This window comes from Triticum urartu, chromosome 4 (assembly GCF_003073215.2).
Source record: "Triticum urartu cultivar G1812 chromosome 4, Tu2.1, whole genome shotgun sequence".
NCBI classification, from domain to species: domain Eukaryota; kingdom Viridiplantae; phylum Streptophyta; class Magnoliopsida; order Poales; family Poaceae; genus Triticum; species Triticum urartu.
The window spans coordinates 608,835,907-608,854,509 of record NC_053025.1 but is presented as its reverse complement, the minus strand read 5'-3'; the positions used below and the strand labels follow the sequence as shown (position 1 = coordinate 608,854,509).

The 18,603-nt window shown below is 42.3% G+C and overlaps 1 pseudogene; it reads left to right on the top strand.

Annotated features, from left to right (window-relative positions):
- The first annotated feature begins 4,220 nt into the window (after positions 1–4,220).
- The window catches only part of LOC125554978, a 34,403-nt pseudogene continuing 20,020 nt past the window's right edge, over positions 4,221–18,603 (top strand).

The window sequence follows — 18,603 nt, the reverse complement described above, 5'->3', positions numbered from 1 at the left end:
TGGAGAAATATATAAATATATGTTTGTTTGAACCATTGATTGAATGATATGAATAGACATAAAAGTTAGGGTAATTTACTTGATAAGTGAATTGGTAATCTGCTATGATACTTAATTCGGAAAGAAGTCACAGACCATTGTTCACCTTGGAATAAAACAACTTCCCATGCGATCAGAACTACCAAAAATGCATTAATCTTGTATTGTACCGGAGTTGCATATACCAACTGGATCGGATCCTTCTTAGCATGCTAGTATGGTACATGATAATTATACAATCAGTCTATTCGTAATTGATTTTGACCCGAATATAAAGAACTAACACGACATGTTTCATCACAATAATAATTAGTACAAAAAAGCTGAAAAGCAAAAAAATCTGCTAGCATATATGAACTCAAATATGATATCCTCGTAGTATCGCAAAGGAAACAGAACACATATGTCCCTGCATATACATATGCAAATAGTAATCTGGCAAGTAAACAATATCAATTAGATAATCTAAAACCCAGAGGCATAATAATTGATAACTCAAAACGTGTTATATACATTAATGTACACTGTAGTTCATCTAAAAGAATACTACAGATTAAGCAAGCGAAGACATACCAATATTATTGTTCCACAAGACTGGAAGGTTCCCATTGCAACCACTCATGCACAGTTCTAACAGGATAATCACATATGCTCTACCTGATCGAAGAGATTGAAGAGACACCCCTGCTTATAATAAAAACAATATACCATTAAACATCATCAGACTAAACCGATTATTTTTTCGGCTTTGCGTTGGAGTCTATGATTAATCTTTGATAATGCAAAAACAAAACACAGAGTGTTGAACCGTCACCAGTTCACTACACATCCAGCCATATCTGGTCGGCCACCCTCTTTGCTGGAGTTTGCGACGTGCACAACCGTGCCCAATTTTATGTGAGAGAGCAAACATTGACCATGATCATTAGCAACGACCCGGGAAGAGGCACGCGAGATAAACAACACTCACTCGCCACCAGGCGAGACCCAAACATGGTGACACGAAAATAAAGAGAAGTCGAGCCGCATGTTTCCTCTATATGGTGCAAGAAGTTGGGGAGAAGAACCTGGAGAGGAGCGACAAGCCCCTGCCAGGGGCCCTCCTTAGTCCTGCATCGCGACGGTGCCGTCCGCGAGCCATTTGATGCAGCCTTCCTGCATGCGTCATATCCAGCCAACACATGTGAGATCCATCTCCCTTCTTCTTGGTTTATTTGGGGTCTCCTTTCTGTTTGTTTGTGGTGGTGTGCAGGTGATTGATGGGGCGAATAAACTACACGCAGATCCATCTCTTTGCTTTGTTTGTTCTTGGCTGGGTGGAGGTGAATCTAGGCGCTGTGGTTCAGATTGGATCCGCAATGGAGAGGGGGTCAGGGGAGGGGATTAAACGTTTAGGAAGCAGCTGGAGAAGGAAGAGTCAAATATAAACTTATAGGGAGATAAAAGGACAGGTGTTAAAGATTGGAAGATGGCTGGCCCTCTGTATGTTCCGTGCTATGGTAAATAGAAGTAAGGGAAGGAACAATCGTGGCTGTACGTATATTAAAGATTGGGATAGATTTTGTTTTTTCATTCACGGAAAAAAATTGGTGAGACCTGATGAGGTGGGCTGCGTGGGATTGCATGAGGTATGACATGGCGGGTTGCTGATGTGTATATGTTGCATGTTGAGATAAATGAAGTAGTGGGGGGTGAACTTCTTAAGTATATAGGATTAGAAAATATGACATTGATAATGAGGCTTGGTATCATTATGTTGTTAGATCAATTGTTACCTTAGTTACGATTTTGATCGCATTTGTTGTTGAATTTAATTTTTTTTACATAGTTGTATGTTAGTTTCAATGTATGTTTTAATTAGATGCTCTAGAGAGCTGTATGTTGTTCTATGAGAACAATGTATGAACTTTATGTATTTTTTTCGGTAATAACATTTGATCACTACTGTACTTTGGTTTTAATGTGATGATGAATTTGTATTAATTTGGTCATTTCTCTATTAATTTATGATATGTTGTAATGGTTTTTGATACACTTAATTATATAATGCATGTAGATGAACCGACAATGGATGTACGGTGACCGATGCACCTCCGAGTACATTACGAGCCTGCATATTTTTCTCGATGTGGCCGAGGCAACCAAGCAGAATGGTTTTATGTATTGACCATGTACTGTTTGTGGGAATACGAAGGATCACTCTTCCTTGAAAACCCTTCACATCCAGCTGCTTGAGAAGGGTTTAATGCCACACTATAATGTTTGGACCAAGCACGGAGAAAGACGGGTTGCGACGGAAGAAAACGAAGAAGAAGAGGATGATGACAACTATCCCCCTGAATACGGTGATACTGCAACGGGGGAAGCTGAAGATCAAGAGGAACCAGACGATGGGCCGGATGATGATCTTCGTCGGGTCATTGTTGATGCACAGAGAGAATGCCAAAGTGAAAGGGAAAGGTTGAAATTCAATCGCATGTTAGAGCATCACAAAAAAGGGTTGTACCCAAATTGCGAAGATGGAAACACAAAGCTCGGTACCGCACTGGAATTGCTACAATGGAAGCTAGAGAATGGTGTATCTGACAAGGGATTTGGGAAGCTACTGAAAATAGTGAAGAAGAAGCTTCTGAAGGATAAGGAATTGCCTGACAGTACTTACGAAGCAAAGAAGGTTCTTTGCCCTCTAGGTTTGCAGGTGCAGAAGATACATGCATGCCCTAATGACTGCATTCTCTACCACGGTGAGTACGAGAATTTGAACGCATGCCCGGTATGCGGTGCATTGCGGTATAAGATCAGACGAGATGACCCTGGTGATGTTGAGGGAGAGCGCCATAGAAAGAGGGTTCCTGCCAAGGTGATGTGGTATGCTCCTATAATACCCCGGTTGAAACATCTGTTCAGAAACAAAGAGCATGCCAAGTTGTTGCGATGGCACAAAGAAGACCGTAAGAAAGATGGGAAGTTGAGAGTACCCACTGACGGGTCGCTGTAAAGAAAAATCGAGAGAAAGTGGCGGGACTTTGCAGATGACGCAAGGAACACATGGTTTGGTTTAAGTATAGATGGCATTAATCCATTTGGGAAGTAGAGCAGCAATCATAGCGCATGGCCCGTGACTCTATGTATCTATAACCTTCCTCCTTGGTTGTGCATGAAGCGGAAGTTTATTATGATGTCAGTGCTCATCCTAGGCCCTAAGCAACCCGGCAACGACATTGATGTGTACCTTAGTCCATTAGTTTAAGAACTTTTACAGCTATGGAATAAAAAAGATGTACGTGGGATGAGCACAAACAAAAAGAATTTGACCTACGAGCATTGTTGTCTGTAAACATCAATGATTGGCCTGCTCTTAGTAACCTTTCAGGAAAGACAAACAAGAGATACAACGCATGAACACATTGTTTAGATGAAACTAAAAGTATATGTTTGGACAAATGCAACAAGAATGTGTACCTGGCCCATGACTCTAACGTAGGAGGCCCCTCAGCAGAATCCTCCTCTGCCTCAGCTGTCTCCGGCGCGTCAGCCGTCTCTGCTGCCTCAGCTGTCTCTGGTGCATTAGCCGTCTCCGCCGCCTCAGCGGGCTCCGGCGCGTCAGCAGACTCCGCCGCCACAGCAACGGCAGAAGAGAGCCGCCGCCGCTCCAGCTGGTAGCAGTACAAAAGGGAAGAAATTCAGAGCTGGTCCAAGCCTCAAGGCTCCTGCCAAGTTACCATATGAGAGCACTAACAAGGAAAACAAGGACATAGTGGCTGCCCAAGTGAAGGCCCATTTTGAACGGAAACGTCCACCTCCGAAGGAAATAATAGATCCGGTGAATGCGAAGTGCTCTCTGGATGCCCTTAAGTGACCAACGCCGCCTTCGCCGCAATCACACTATGAAAGTTGTATTTAAAAGACATATGATTAAGCGCGACGATCGGGAAGTACTATCAGTGCTGCAAGATGAAGTAAGAAAAAAATCCCCAGCTCGGCGAACAGGAGAAGCAATCGTGCCCCTACTCAAGGTGTCTAGCAATATCGATAATCATCCGGGGCTAGCGCCTGGTACCAATCTTGGTGATTACATGGGCGATGATGTATAGTTTGAAATGGATGAGGTGGTAGCACTGTTTAGATACGAGCACAGGAAGCCTCTCCTCAAACCTAATCAGCTCCTGCATCTACCAACGATGATGCAAAGATTGCATGATTGGTACTTGAAAACCTGCAGCAAGGATGGGACCGACAGTATGTTGGCTGGAATTAAAGGTGAGCACGACTTCATCGGCGTCAACCTAATGTACGTTGAATTTGTGGAATTATTTCAGTTATTCAATCAAGACGTCATCGACAAAACTCTCATGACTTGCTACTATCTGTAAGTATTATTTCTGTAATTAAGTCTCTACCTCAGCTCCTTCATTGCATGTATATATAATTATCCTCACTACATTATGCAGATTGAAGATCGTCGATTGCAAAAGAGGACAAATTTATGACATTGGGTTCATTATCCCAAATACCGTAAATGAATGAGCGGTACAAAACAAAGCCAAAGATACTAAGGAAAATTGCTAAACGCGTTCCGTCGACATCAAAACAAAAGGGAAATACTCTTTCCTTACAAGTTCAAGTGAGTGTTACTGTCTTGTGCATATTCGGTTTCGCTTACTCGAGGTTAAGTGTAATTGATGAGTTATGCGTGCGCAGTTTCCACTTTATTCTGATATCCATTAAGCTTAACGTGGGAGTAGTAACCATTTTAGACTCGAGACGTAAAGAGCCTAAGCTATGGACGAACAATAGTGAAATGCTCCATAAGTGGCAACTTTCGTTCATTTCTTGATATCAAGTAATCAATTTTTTTGCCGGGCAGGGTTTGGAAAAAGTTCACCATAATGGTTCCGGTTCTGAAGAAGGAGCTTCGATTTAAACACCCCAAAGTAAGTAGTATTAGCTAGTTCCGTACATCTCTAATTGATTCTTATTTTCATCAATACCATTATCATGCTTGATTATCAGTTGGATTGAACTCTATTCTCTTAAAGTGCTTCACTAGTAGAAAAAGGGTCAAATGTGAAGCACATTAGTGCCAGTTTGAATTTGAGCCAGCACTAATGTGTGCATTAGTGCCGGTTCCAACGGCTAGCCGGCCGCTCTCATTAGTACCGGTTCGTGGGGAACCTTTAGCACCGGTTCGTGCCATGAACCGGTACTAAAGTGAGTGGTGGCAGGATGTTGTCAGTCCGAGGCCCCTCTAGCACCTTTAGTACCAGGTCGTATCACGAACCGGTACTAAAGGTCGTCCTACATAGACCCTTCGTCCACCCGAGGTCGCTCTGTTCTTCCCCTTTCCCCTCTCCTCTCTATTCTTTTCCCTCTTCCTCTCAAGCTCATCACACATTTTGTCCAAAATTTGTCAAGATTTGAAGGCTCCCATCCATTCAAATGATCACAAAGGTTAGCAACTTTGTCCTTTTATCTCTCATTGCTAGATTAGCTCGTGCAATGCTTTATATAGTGATTGATTTTTGAGTTTAGTAATTTGGGAGGAATTATATATATGAGCTAGTGTTTGATTTATATGCAATTTGAGGTCAAAAATAACACTTAGTTTGCATATGTAGGTGTGGTTTACTTAGTACCTTCTAAATCTCCGTCGTAACCACCGTCGATCGCTCGCAATGTCCCGTCGCCGGCACCACCTTGTGGTGATCCTCTTGTTCATGAAGTTTTATATAAAAAATTGATGTTTGTGTGATTTGGATATATAGTTACTCGTATAATTATCTTACCCATACGTTGTTTGTTATACATAGTGCCATGGTTTGATATCCGTTCCAGTCGGCCCTCGTCCGGGTTATGATTCGGATGTGGTATATTCTCTTTTAAAACTATTCATTGCATTTCGTGTTTGTGACAAATTATGCACATCAAGTTGACATAGATATTTGTATGTAGGAGGTAGTTGAACCGGAAGTTCCAACCGACCCTATTATCGAGAGGTTAAATTTAGTTGAAAGAGAAAACGAGGATTTGACGGAAAAATTGAAAAGAATTGAGGGGGAGAAGATGGAATTGGAGTTGCATGTTGCCGATGTCGTCGATGATCACATGATTAAGATGGAGAAAATGCGCTTGAAGATTAGAAAGATTAGAAAATATGCCATTCATAGTGAGGCTTGGTATCATTATGCTGTTGGATCAATTGTTACCTTAGTTGCGATCTTGATCGCATTTGTTGTTGCATTTAAATTCTTTAGCTAGAGAGTTATTTGTTTGTTGCATTTAAGTGTTGTATGATCTTTATGTATGAACTTTATGTATTGTATTAATTTGGTGTTTTCAGTGCCGTGTATTGAAGATGAGCCAGCAATGGATGTACGATGACCGATGCTCTCCCGAGTTCATTAATGGCGTGCATACTTTTCTGCTTGCGGCTGAGGCTGTAAGAATGGTCACAATTACTCTATGTCAAGAACCATTCACATCGACCTATTTGAGTCCAGTTTCATGCCCCACTATAATGTTTGGACCAAGTATGGAGAAAGAGGGGTTATGATGGAAGACAATGAATAAGAAGAGGACGACGACAGCTATCCTGGCCATGGGTTCCCTGAATACGATGATACAACAATGAGGGAAGAAGCTGAGCCGGTAATGCGGGAAGAAGCTGAGCTGGCAATGCGGAAAGAAGCTGAAGAAGAGGCATCGGATGAGCCCGTTGATGATCTAGGTCGGGCCATTGCCGATGCAAAGAGAAACTGCGCAAGTGATTTGGAGAAGAAGTTGCAGCGCATGTTAGAGGATCACAAAAAATTGTTGTACCCGAATTGCGTAGGTGACAAGAAAAAGCTGGGCACCAGACTGGAATTGCTACAATGGAAGGCTAAGAATGGTGTATCCGACAAGGGATTTGGAAAGTTGCTGGTAATGATAAAGAATATGCTTCCAAAGGATAAAGAATTGCCCGAGAGTACGTACGAAGCAAAGAAGGTTGTCTGCCCTCTAGGGTTAGAGGTCAGAAGATACATGCATGCCCTAATGATTGCATCCTCTACCGCGGTGAGTACGAGGATTTGAACGCTTGCCCAGTATGCGGTGCATTGCGCTATAAGATCAGCCGCGATGACCCTGGTGATGTCGAGGGCGAGCGCCCCGGGAAGAAGATTCCTGCCAAGGTGATGTGGTATGCTCCTATAATACCACGGTTGAAACGTTTGTTCCAAAACAAAGAGCATGCCAAGGCGATGCGATGGCACAGAGAAGACCGTAAGAAAGACGGAAAGTTAAGAGTACCTGCTGACGGGTCGCACACTGGTAGAAAAAGGGCCTGTTGTCCCGGTTCGTAAGGGCCTTTTGTCCCGATTCCTGAACCGGGACTAAAGGGTCGGTACTAATGCCCTGTCCCTTTAGTCCCGGTTCAATCCAGAACCGAGACAGATGGGCCTCCACGTGACCTGTGCGCAGAGCTCAGGCAGGAGACCCTTTGGTCCCGGTTGGTGGCACCAACCGGGACCAATAGGCATCCACGCGTCAGCATTTCTGTGGCTGGGGTTTTTGTTTTTTTTGAAAGGGGGGGGGAGGGTTTGGGGTTTTTGGGCGGTTAATTTAGGTGTTTCATATATTGTGTTAGCTAGCTATAATTAATAGAGAGAAGTGTCCTCTCTTATGTCCGTGCTTGGTCGACGCTATGTACTATACATACGTATAGAGAGGACTAGACACGCTAGCTAGCTAGTAAGCAAACGAAGGAAACAGAAGATCGTCATGAACATATATGCATACAGAGAGAAGTGATATCGACCACCTCTCCTTCTCCGAGAGATTGGTCGAACAACAAGTTCTCGTATATCTATCCGACACTACCGGCTACATATATACAATAATTATCTCTTACAAATATAATCATACAGACTCATGGTCCACATAGTATTCTCCGTCTTCAGCGATCACGTGGTCAAGAAAGAATGCCGCCAATTCCTATTGAATTGCTCGCATGCGAGCTGGTGCTAGGAGTTCATCCCGCTTCCGAAACATCTAATTTGAAGAAGGGGGTCAATACATACATATATATATATATATATGAATGAATGAAACTCAACACAAATGATGGTAATAAAATAAAATTGTGAATGTTGTTATTTACGTACTTCATATTGTTCATCAGTGTAGCCCCGCTCACAGGTCGTGTGGCAGATGGACTCGCAAACATAGTATCCACAGAAATCATTCCCTTGTTCCTTCCACAACCACTTTACAAGAAATAGAGGTTAATCAAACTGATAAGCAAGAATGCCAAATGGTATTGATGAAACTAGCGCTTGAATCAATTGGAGATGCACGGAACATGCTACTATAGTACTTACTTTCGGGTGTCTAAATTGCAGCTTCTTCGGGAGTCTTGGAGCTTTTTTGGAGAATTTTTTCCAAACCCTGCCAGACAAGGAAAACAATTACTTGATATATCAGGAAATGAACAAAGTTGCTGATATGGTGGATAATGATCGATTTAACTTCTCGAGCATTTGAGTCATGTCCGCATAGTCCTGAGGATCTTTTCGTTTTGAGTCTAAGACGGTTACTAGTTCCTGCTCAAGCTTAATCTCTAGGAGAATATAGTGGTAACTGCACACGCATGCATAACTCATCAATTACATTACAATAATCTTGACTAATATATAAGGGAAACCGAATACGCACAAGATAGTAACACTCACTTGAAGTTGTAAGGAAAGAGTATTATATCTTTGTTTTCATTTATTACCAACGATCGTAGAAAGTTAGCCTCGGTATCTGCGGCATGAAATTTAACCTGAGTTTCATCTATGAGATATGTGTTAATGAACCCAATATCACCGACTTGTCTTTTCTTCAATTCGGCGATCTTCAATCTGCATAATATAGTGAGGATGATTATAAATACATGCAATGAAAGAGCTGAGCTATATAGACAGATTTAATGACAGAAGTAGTACTACTTACAGACAGTAGCAGGTGACCGTTGTTTTATCGAGGGCCAATTGATTGAAAAACTGAAAGAACTCCTCAAATGGAACAGGAAACAGTTCAATTCCAATGAGGTCATGCTCCTTTTTAACTTTCACATACAAAGTACTCCTCCCCCAGAGTCTCTGCAGATTTTCAAGTACCAATCATGCAATCTTCGCATCATCGTTGATAGAGATCTTTCATCTATGACGAGAGGCTTCCCGTACTCGTATCTTTGTATCTGCACCTCCATGAAATCATAATGTACATCGTCGGGCAGGTAATCGCCAAGATTGCTATAACCGGGCACCATCCTCGGATCATTAGCGACGTTGTCGCTAGGCACCTTGAGCGGAGGGCACGATTGCTTCACTTGTTCACCGAGCTGGGCAATTTGTTTCCCAGCTCGTCGTTCTTTCAGCCTTTTATCACTGACAGTACTTCCCAACTGCTCCGCTTCGGCAAATTCCTTTCCAATAATGCGCTCATAGTTTCCTTTTGGCGGAGACTTGGGTGGTTTTGTCAGGGCAGCCACAGTGCGCTTCATTTTCACCGGATCTACCTTCTCCTTCGGAGGTGGATGTTTCTTTGCTTTCACCCCTTCAAAGTAGTTCCTCACTTCTTCTCGTGCGATCTCGGCGTTCTCCTCCGGGGTCCTCTCGTATGGTAACTTCTCTGGAGTCTTCAGAGAAGGACCGAATCTGTATTTCCTCCCGCCTCTAGCTGTACTGCTAGACGCCGGCAGAGCAGATGGAGCGGTTGTCTTCTTTACTTGCTTACGAGGCGGAGGAGAAGGACTACGACGCGCCAGAGCAGCCGGAGCGGCGGCAGGTCTCTTCCGCCCTTGCTGACGAGCCGGAGAAGGAGGAGGCTGGCTGCTCGGGCGCGTCGGCGCAGGCGGAGAAGGAGGCGGAGTGCCGCCACGCACCGGAGAAGGAGCCGGTCGAGTGCCCTGATCGTCACTCGCCGGAGGAGGAGGTGGTGGAGGAGGCGGAGTGCCCTGACTCGCCGGAGGAGGAGACGGTGGAGGAGGCGGAGTGCCCTGACTTGCCGGAGGAGGAGGAGGAGGCGGAGGCGTCCAGTTCGGAAGGTTGATGAGCTCCTTCCGCCATAGGCATGGAGTCTTCAGAGCAGACCCCAGCCTAGTCTCCCCTTCACCGGTAGGGTGGTCAAGCTGGAGGTCCTCAAATCCCTCCGTTATTTCATCCACCATCACCCTAGCATATCCTTCTGGAATCGGCTGCAGTGAAAAGTTGCGCCGGGTTCAGTAGGATAAACAGAGCCAACAACCGCCTTGACCTTCAAATTCATCCATTGCATCATAAGGTGGCAATTTTGAGACTCCATGATAGCATCCATGGGATAGCTGGCAGGAGCCGTCAAGGCATGCTCCGGCTGAAGCAGCTCGGTGGAAGCCACGCTGCTTCTCCGCTGAGATGGCGGGGTAGCTTCGGGGGAAGCTTCGGGAGTACGTTTGCTGCGATTTGCTTCTCGTTCCTCTATCGCTTGTACCCTTGCTTGCAACGCCTGCATTTGGGTCTGTTGCAATTTGTTCCTCCTCTCCTGGGATTTGTAACCGCCTGCGTCCGGAAACCCAACCTTCCACGGAATGGAGCCTGGCATGCCTCGTGTCCGTCCAGGGTGCTCAGGATTCCCGAGGGCCATTGTGAGCTCGTCGTTCTCTCTGTCTGGAAAGAACGTCGCCTGCTGCGCTGCTTCGATATACTGCTGAAGCTTCTTGACTGGTATGTCCATTTGATCGTTCGTCCAAATGCACTTCCCTGTTACAGGGTCCAAGGTTCCGCAAGCCCCGAAGAACCAAGTACGGCAACCGTCTGGCCAGTTAATTGTCTCTGGTTCGATCCCTTTATCAACCAGATCATTCTCAGTCTTGGCCCACTTAGGCCGGGCTACGAGGTAGCCACCTGACCCCGTGCGATGGTGATGCTTCTTCTTCACAGCATTTTTCTTGTTTGTCACCGACATCTACTTACTCTTTTCCGATGTCTTGTGGGCCACAAATGCGGGCCAGTGATCTCTGATCTTCTCATATCTGCCCTTGAATTCTGGTGTCTCTTTATTTTCGACAAACTTATTCAGCTCTTTCTTCCACCTCTTGAATAGTTCTGCCATCCTCTTAAGAGCAAAAGACTTGATTAATTGCTCTTTAACTGGCTTCTCTGGATCATCCTCTGGTGGTAGGGTGAAATTTGACTTCAGCTCAGTCCAAAGATCATTTTTCTGAATATCATTGACATAAGACACCTCAGGGTCTTCTGTAGCCGGCTTTGACCATTGCTGGATGCTGATCGGGATCTTGTCCCTAACCAAAACCCCGCACTGAGCAACAAATGCGCTCTTTGTCTGGAGGGGTTCAATCGGTCGGCCGTCGGGCGCGATTGCTATGATCTCAAACTTTTCATCCGAGCTCAACTTTTTCTTCGGGCCTCGTCTCTTTACCGAAGTTGTGCTCGATCCGGAGGGCTAGAAAAAAGAACAAAGACTTAATTAATATGTGTACATACCAAAACAATGAATGCATCAATTAGCTAGTCAGCAGAAGCTTAACTAATATATATACCTGGCCGGACTCGGTTCGGTCACCGGAGACGTCATCACGGTCTCCTTCTTGCACCAGCATTGGGTCCGGAGCCGTCCTCACGGTCTCCTTCTTGCACCGGCATTAGGTCACCGGAGCCATCATAATCATAGCCAGCTGCTTCCAGACCATCGGTGTCGTTGAGAAACAACGAGCAGACGGCATCACTTCCTCGTGCGATTATGTCCCCCAACAACTCTTCTTGTACTTCGTCTCGGGCGGTGTCCATAGTTTCTACAAATATTGACAACATGGCAATTATTATTCAAACATGAAAGATGGATATATTAGTGGCAAACGTAGAACTAATATTAATTAGTGGCCTCGATGCTGCTTCTCTAGGGTTTGGGATGGCCTCGACGCTGCTTCTCTAGGGTTTGGGGTGGCCTCGACAACGCTTCAAGGATAAAAAAAGAAGAGGAAGAAGAAAAAAAAGAGGAGAAGAAAGAATAGAGGAGTAAGAACTCCTCTATTCTTTCTTCTCCTCTTTTCTTCTTCTTCTTCCTCTTTTTTTTATCGGGAACGAGGGTCGTCGAGGGTCACCGAGCGGTAGAGGAAACCCTAAATAGCAAGTATCGTGGGTGTGAGATACATGTGGCCGTCGGTGTCGGACACTACATCCACGTCCCACAAGTGACGTGGTAGAGGAAACCCTAAATAGCAAGTTTCTGTTAGTACCAATGCACCCCTTTAAACCCGGTTGGTGCTACCAATCGGGACCAAACGCCCTGTGCTGGCGCGGTGCGGTCGTAAGTTTAGTCCCACCTTGCTAGTTGGGAGGGGTTCGGAGTGGTTTATAAACCTCGCTGCCACATCCCTCTCGAGCTCCTCTCTATTGCAGGCATACGTGCCTAATCTGTGCACTGCTATGCCAATTGGGCCTGCTGGGCCTTCTGCGGGCCTGAATCCTGGCCCATGGAAGGGTTTCTAGTCGTATTCATGCCGTGGAGGCCTAGTAGGTGGATTTTTTTTGTTTTCTTTTTTGCTTTTTATTTTTTTATTTGTACTAAATACTTATAGTTTTTTAGTGATTTCTTTTTTGCTTTTAGGTCACAAAAATTATAAACTTTCTGTTAGTGCCATTAGTTTTAAAATTTGAATTTTTTTTGTTTCCATCTTTTGTTTTCTTTTTTGCTTTTTTGATTTGTACTAAATACTTATAGTTTTTTAGTGATTTCTTTTTGCTTTTAGGTCACAAAAATTATAAACTTTCTGTTAGTGCCATTAGTTTTAAGATTTGAATATTTTTTGTTTTATTCTTCTATTTTATTTTTTGCTTTTTATTTTTTTATTTGTACTAAATACTTATAGTTTTAAAATGTATGTGAATCACTAGTTTATGAATAACTTTACTATGAAGTTAGATTTTTTGAGTGATTCTTTTTCCTGCTACTTAATATTACAATGTTTTACCATTATACTCTATTTGGTAATTTTAGGTTATTTTAATATCTGTTTTAATCAAAAACAAATTTTGTAATTTTTTCTATTAAATTCTTTTTGCTATTAATGTGTTGAACAAAAAATACTTTCTGAATTTAAGTTGTATAAATTTTATATAAGTTTAGTTTCAAAAACACTAGAGGTTTATAAAAACTTTTTAGTTGATTCCTTTTGCTTTTTTGAGCTATAAGACACTGAAATTGAAAAGCATTTCAAATGAACTCCGGAAAGGTTGAAAGTTGGCATGGTATCATCATTTCAACCACATAGCATGTGCAACAAGGTTGAGATGGTTACGGCAAAAACTGGATGCACTTCGTGTACAAAACGGACAATCTCTTTCGAAGTATCAGGGTTTCGGACGAAAGATCATCTGTTACAAAGGGATTTCATTTTCTTGAACTTATTTGAACTCCATATTTTTTCTGTGTTCAAAATGCACCATTCAAAGCCACATCATCAATTTTCAACCCTTTCTGACTTCATTTGTTATTTTTCATGCATTTATTGATTTTTTTGAGCTATAAGACCCTGAAATTGAAAAGCATTTCAAATGAACGCCGAAAAGGTTGAAAGTTGGCATGGTATCATCATTTCACCCACATAGCATGTGCAACAAAGTTGAGATGGTTACGGCAAAAACTGGATGCACTTCATGTACATAACGGACAATCTCTTTCGAAGTATCAGGGTTTCAGACGAAAGATCATCTGTTACAAAGGGATTATATTTGCTTGAACTTATTTGAACTCCATATTGTTTCTGTGTTCAAAATGCACCATTCAAAGCCACATCATCAATTTTCAACCCTTTCGGACTTCATTTGTTATTTTTCATGCATTTACTGATTTTTTTTGAGCTATAAGACCCTAAAATTGAAAAGCATTTCAAACGAACTCGGAAAAGGTTGAAAGTTGGCATGGTATCATCATTTCACCCACATGGCATGTGAAACAAAGTTGAGATGGTTACGGCAAAAACTGGATGCACTTCGTGTACAAAACGGACAATCTCTTTCGAAGTATCAGGGTTTCAGACGAAAGATCATCTGTTACAAAGGGAGTTCATTTTCTTGAACTTATTTGAACTCCATATTTTTTCTATGCTCAAAATGCACCATTCAAAGCCACATCATCAATTTTCAACCCGTTCTGACTTCATTTGTTATTTTTCATGCATTTACTGATTTTTTGAGCTATAAGACCCTGAAATTGAAAAGCATTTCAAATGAACTCCGAAAAGGATGAAAGTTGGCATGGTATCATCACTTCACCCACATAGCATGTGCAACAAAGGTGAGATGGTTACGGCAAAAACTGGATGCACTTCATTTACATAACGGACAATCTCTTTCGAAGTATTAGGGTTTCAGACGAAAGATCATCTGTTACAAAGGGATTTCATTTTCTTGAACTTATTTGAACTCCATATTTTTTGTGTGTTCTAAATGCACCATTCAAAGCCACATCATCAATTTTCAACCCTTTCTGACTTCATTTGTTATTTTTCATGCATTTATTGATTTTTTTGAGCTATAAGACCCTGAAATTGAAAAGCATTTCAAATGAACTCCGAAAAGGTTGAAAGTTGGCATGGTATCATCATTTCACCCACATAGCATGTGCAACAAAGTTAAGATGGTTACGGCAAAAACTGGATGCACTTCATGTACATAACGGACAATCTCTTTCGAAGTATCAGGGTTTCAGACGAAAGATCATCTGTTACAAAGGGATTTCATTTTCTTGAACTTATTTGAACTCCATATTTTTTCTGTGTTCAAAATGCACCATTCAAAGCCACATCATCAATTTTCAACCCTTTCTGACTTCATTTGTTATTTTTCATGCATTTACTGATTTTTTTGAGCTATAAGACCCTGAAATTGAAATGAACTCTGAAAAGGATGAAAGTTGGCATGGTATCATCATTTCACCCACATAGCATGTGAAACAAAGTTGAGATGGTTACTGCAAAAACTGGATGCACTTCGTGTACAAAACGGACAATCTCTTTCGAAGTATCAGGTTTTCGGACGAAAGATCATCTGTTATAAAGGGATTTCATTTTCTTGAACTTATTTGAACTCCATATTTTCTCTGTGCTCCAAATGCACCATTCAAAGCCACATCATCAATTTTCAACCCTTTCGGACTTCATTTGTTATTTTTCATGCATTTACTGATTTTTTTGAGCTATAAGACCCTGAAATTGAAAAGCATTTCAAATGAACTCCGAAAAGGATGAAAGTTGGCATGGTATCATCATTTCACCCACATAGCATGTGAAACAAAGTTGAGATGGTTATGGCAAAAACTGGATGCACTTCGTTTACAAAACGGACAATCTCTTTCGAAGTATCAGGGTTTCGGACGAAAGATCATCTGTTACAAAGGGATTTCATTTTCTTAAACTTATTTGAACAACATATTTTTCTGTGTTCAAAATGCACCATTCAAAGCCACATCATCAATTTTCTACCCTTTCTGACTTCATTTGTTATTTTTCATGCATTTACTGATTTTTTTGAGCTATAAGACCCTGAAATTGAAAAGCATTTCTTATGAACTCCGAAAAGGATGAAAGTTGGCATGGTATCATCACTTCACCCACATGGCATGTGCAACAAAGTTGAGATGGTTACGGCAAAAACTGGATGCACTTCGTGTACAAAACGGACAATCTCTTTCGAAGTATCAGGGTTTCGGATGAAAGATCATCTGTTACAAAGGGATTTCATTTTCTTGAACTTATTTGAACTCCATATTTTTTCTGTGTTCAAAATGCACCATTCAAAGCCACATCATCAATTTTCAACCCTTTCTGACTTCATTTGTTATTTTTCATGCATTTACTGATTTTTTGAGCTATAAGACCCTGAAATTGAAAAGCATTTCAAATGAACTCTGAAAATGTTGAAAGTTGGCATGGTATCATCATTTCACCCACATAGCATGTGCAACAAAGGTGAGATGGTTACGACAAAAACTGGATGCACTTCGTTTACATAACGGACAATCTCTTTCGAAGTATCAGGATATCAGACGAAAGATAATCTGTTACAAAGGGATTTCATTTTCTTGAACTTATTTGAACTCCATATTTTTTCTGTGTTCAAAATGCACCATTCAAATCCACATCATCAATTTTCAACCCTTTCTGACTTCATTTGTTATTTTTCATGCATTTACTGATTTTTTGAGCTATAAGACCCTAAAATTGAAAAGCATTTCAAATGAACTCCGAAAAGGTTGAAAGTTGGCATGGTATCATCATTTCACCCACATAGCATGTGCAACAAAGTTGAGATGGTTACGGAAAAAACTGGATGCACTTCGTGTACATAACGGACTATCTCTTTCGAAGTATCAGGGTTTCAGATGAAAGATCATCTGTTACAAAGGGATTTCATTTTCTTGAACTTATGTGAACTCCATATTTTTTCTGTGATCAAAATGTGCCATTCAAAGCCACATCATCAATTTTCAACCCTTTCTGACTTCATTTGTTATTTTTCATGCATTTACTGTTTTTTTGAGCTATAAGACCCTGAAATTGAAAAGCATTTCAAATGAAGTCCGAAAAGGTTGAAAGTTGGCATGGTATCATCATTTCACCCACATAGCATGTGCAACAAAGTTGAGATGGTAACGGCAAAAACTGGATGCACTTCGTGTGTTACAAAGTTGGCATGGGATCATCATAATAGTTGCAGGAGAAAGTCTTCACTTTTTCTTCGCTTGTGTCATTTGCTTATTGCGCCGTAACCATGGATAATCTTCATCGTTTATCAGGATGCTTGGGTCAGCCTTGACATTGAAGGGAGGAATTTCATGAAACTTTTCATAATCTTCAGACATGTCTGTCTTGCCGTCCATTCCCAGGATGTCCCTTTTTCCTGAAAGAACTATGTGGCACTTTGGCTCATCGTATGATGTATTCGCTTCCTTATCTTTTCTTTTTCTCGGTTTGGTAGACATGTCCTTCACATAGATAACCTGTGCCACATCATTGGCTTGGACAAACGGTTCGTTAGTGTACCCAAGATTTTTTAGATCCACTGTTGTCATTCCGTAGTGTGGGTCTACCTGTACCCCGCCGCGTGACAGATTGACCCATTTGCACTTAAACAAAGGGACCTTAAAATCAGGTCCGTAGTCAAATTCCCATATGTCCACTATGTAACCATAATATGTGTCCTTTCCGCTCTCGGTTGCTGCATCAAAGCGGACACCGCTATTTTGGTTGGTGCTCTTTTGATCTTGGGCGATCGTGTAAAATGTATTCCCATTTATCTCGTATCCTTTGTAAGTCAATACAGTCAAAGATGGTCCCCTGGACAACAAGTACAACTCATCACAAACAGTGTTGTCACCTCTGAGACGTGTTTCCAACCAACTGCTGAAAGTCCTGATGTGTTCACATGTAATCCATTCGTCGCACTGCTCCGGGTGTTTGGAGCGCAAACTGTTCTTGTGTTCATCGACATACGAGGTCACCAAGGTAGAGTTCTGTAGAACTGTGTAGTGTGCTTGAGACCAAGAATATCCGTCCCTGCATATTATTGAGTCACTTCCAAGAGTGCCTTTTCCAGTCAGTCTCCCCTCATACCGCGATTTAGGGAGACCTATCTTCTTAAGGCCAGGAATGAAGTCAACACAAAACCCGATAACAACCACTGTTTGATGGCCCATGGAGATGCTTCCTTCTGGCCTAGCGCGGTTATGGACATATTTCTTTAGGACTCCCATGAACCTCTCAAAGAGGAACATATTGTGTAGAAATACGGGCCCCAGGATGACAATCTCGTCGACTAGATGAACTAGAACGTGCGTCATGATATTGAAGAAGGATGGTGGGAACACCAGCTCGAAACTGACAAGACATTGCGCCACATCACTCCTTAGCCTTGGTACGATTTCTGGATCAATCACCTTCTGAGATATTGCATTGAGGAATGCACATAGCTTCACAATGGCTAATCGTACGTTTTCTGGTAGAAGCCCCCTCAATGCAACCGGAAGCAGTTGCGTCATAATCACGTGGCAGTCATGAGACTTTAGGTTCTGAAACTTTTTCTCTGGCATATTTATTATTCCCTTTATATTCGACGAGAAGCCAGTCGTGACCCTCATACTGAGCAGGCATTCAAAGAACATTTCTTTTTCTTCTTTCGTAAGAGCGTAGCTGGCAGGACCTTTATACTGCTTCAGAGGCATGCCGTCTTTTTCGTGCAATCGTTGCAGGTCCTCCCGTGCCTCAGGTGTATCTCTTGTCTTCCCATACACGCCCAAGAAGCCTAGCAGGTTCACACAAAGGTTCTTCGTCACGTGCATCACGTCGATTGAAGAGCGGACCTCTAGGTCTTTCCAGTAGGGTAGGTCCCAAAATATAGATTTCTTCTTCCACATGGGTGCGTGTCCCTCAGCGTCATTCGGAATAGCTAGTCCACCGGGACCCTTTCCAAAGATTACGTGTAAATCATTGACCATAGAAAGTACGTGATCACCGGTACGCATGGCAGGCTTCTTCCGGTGATC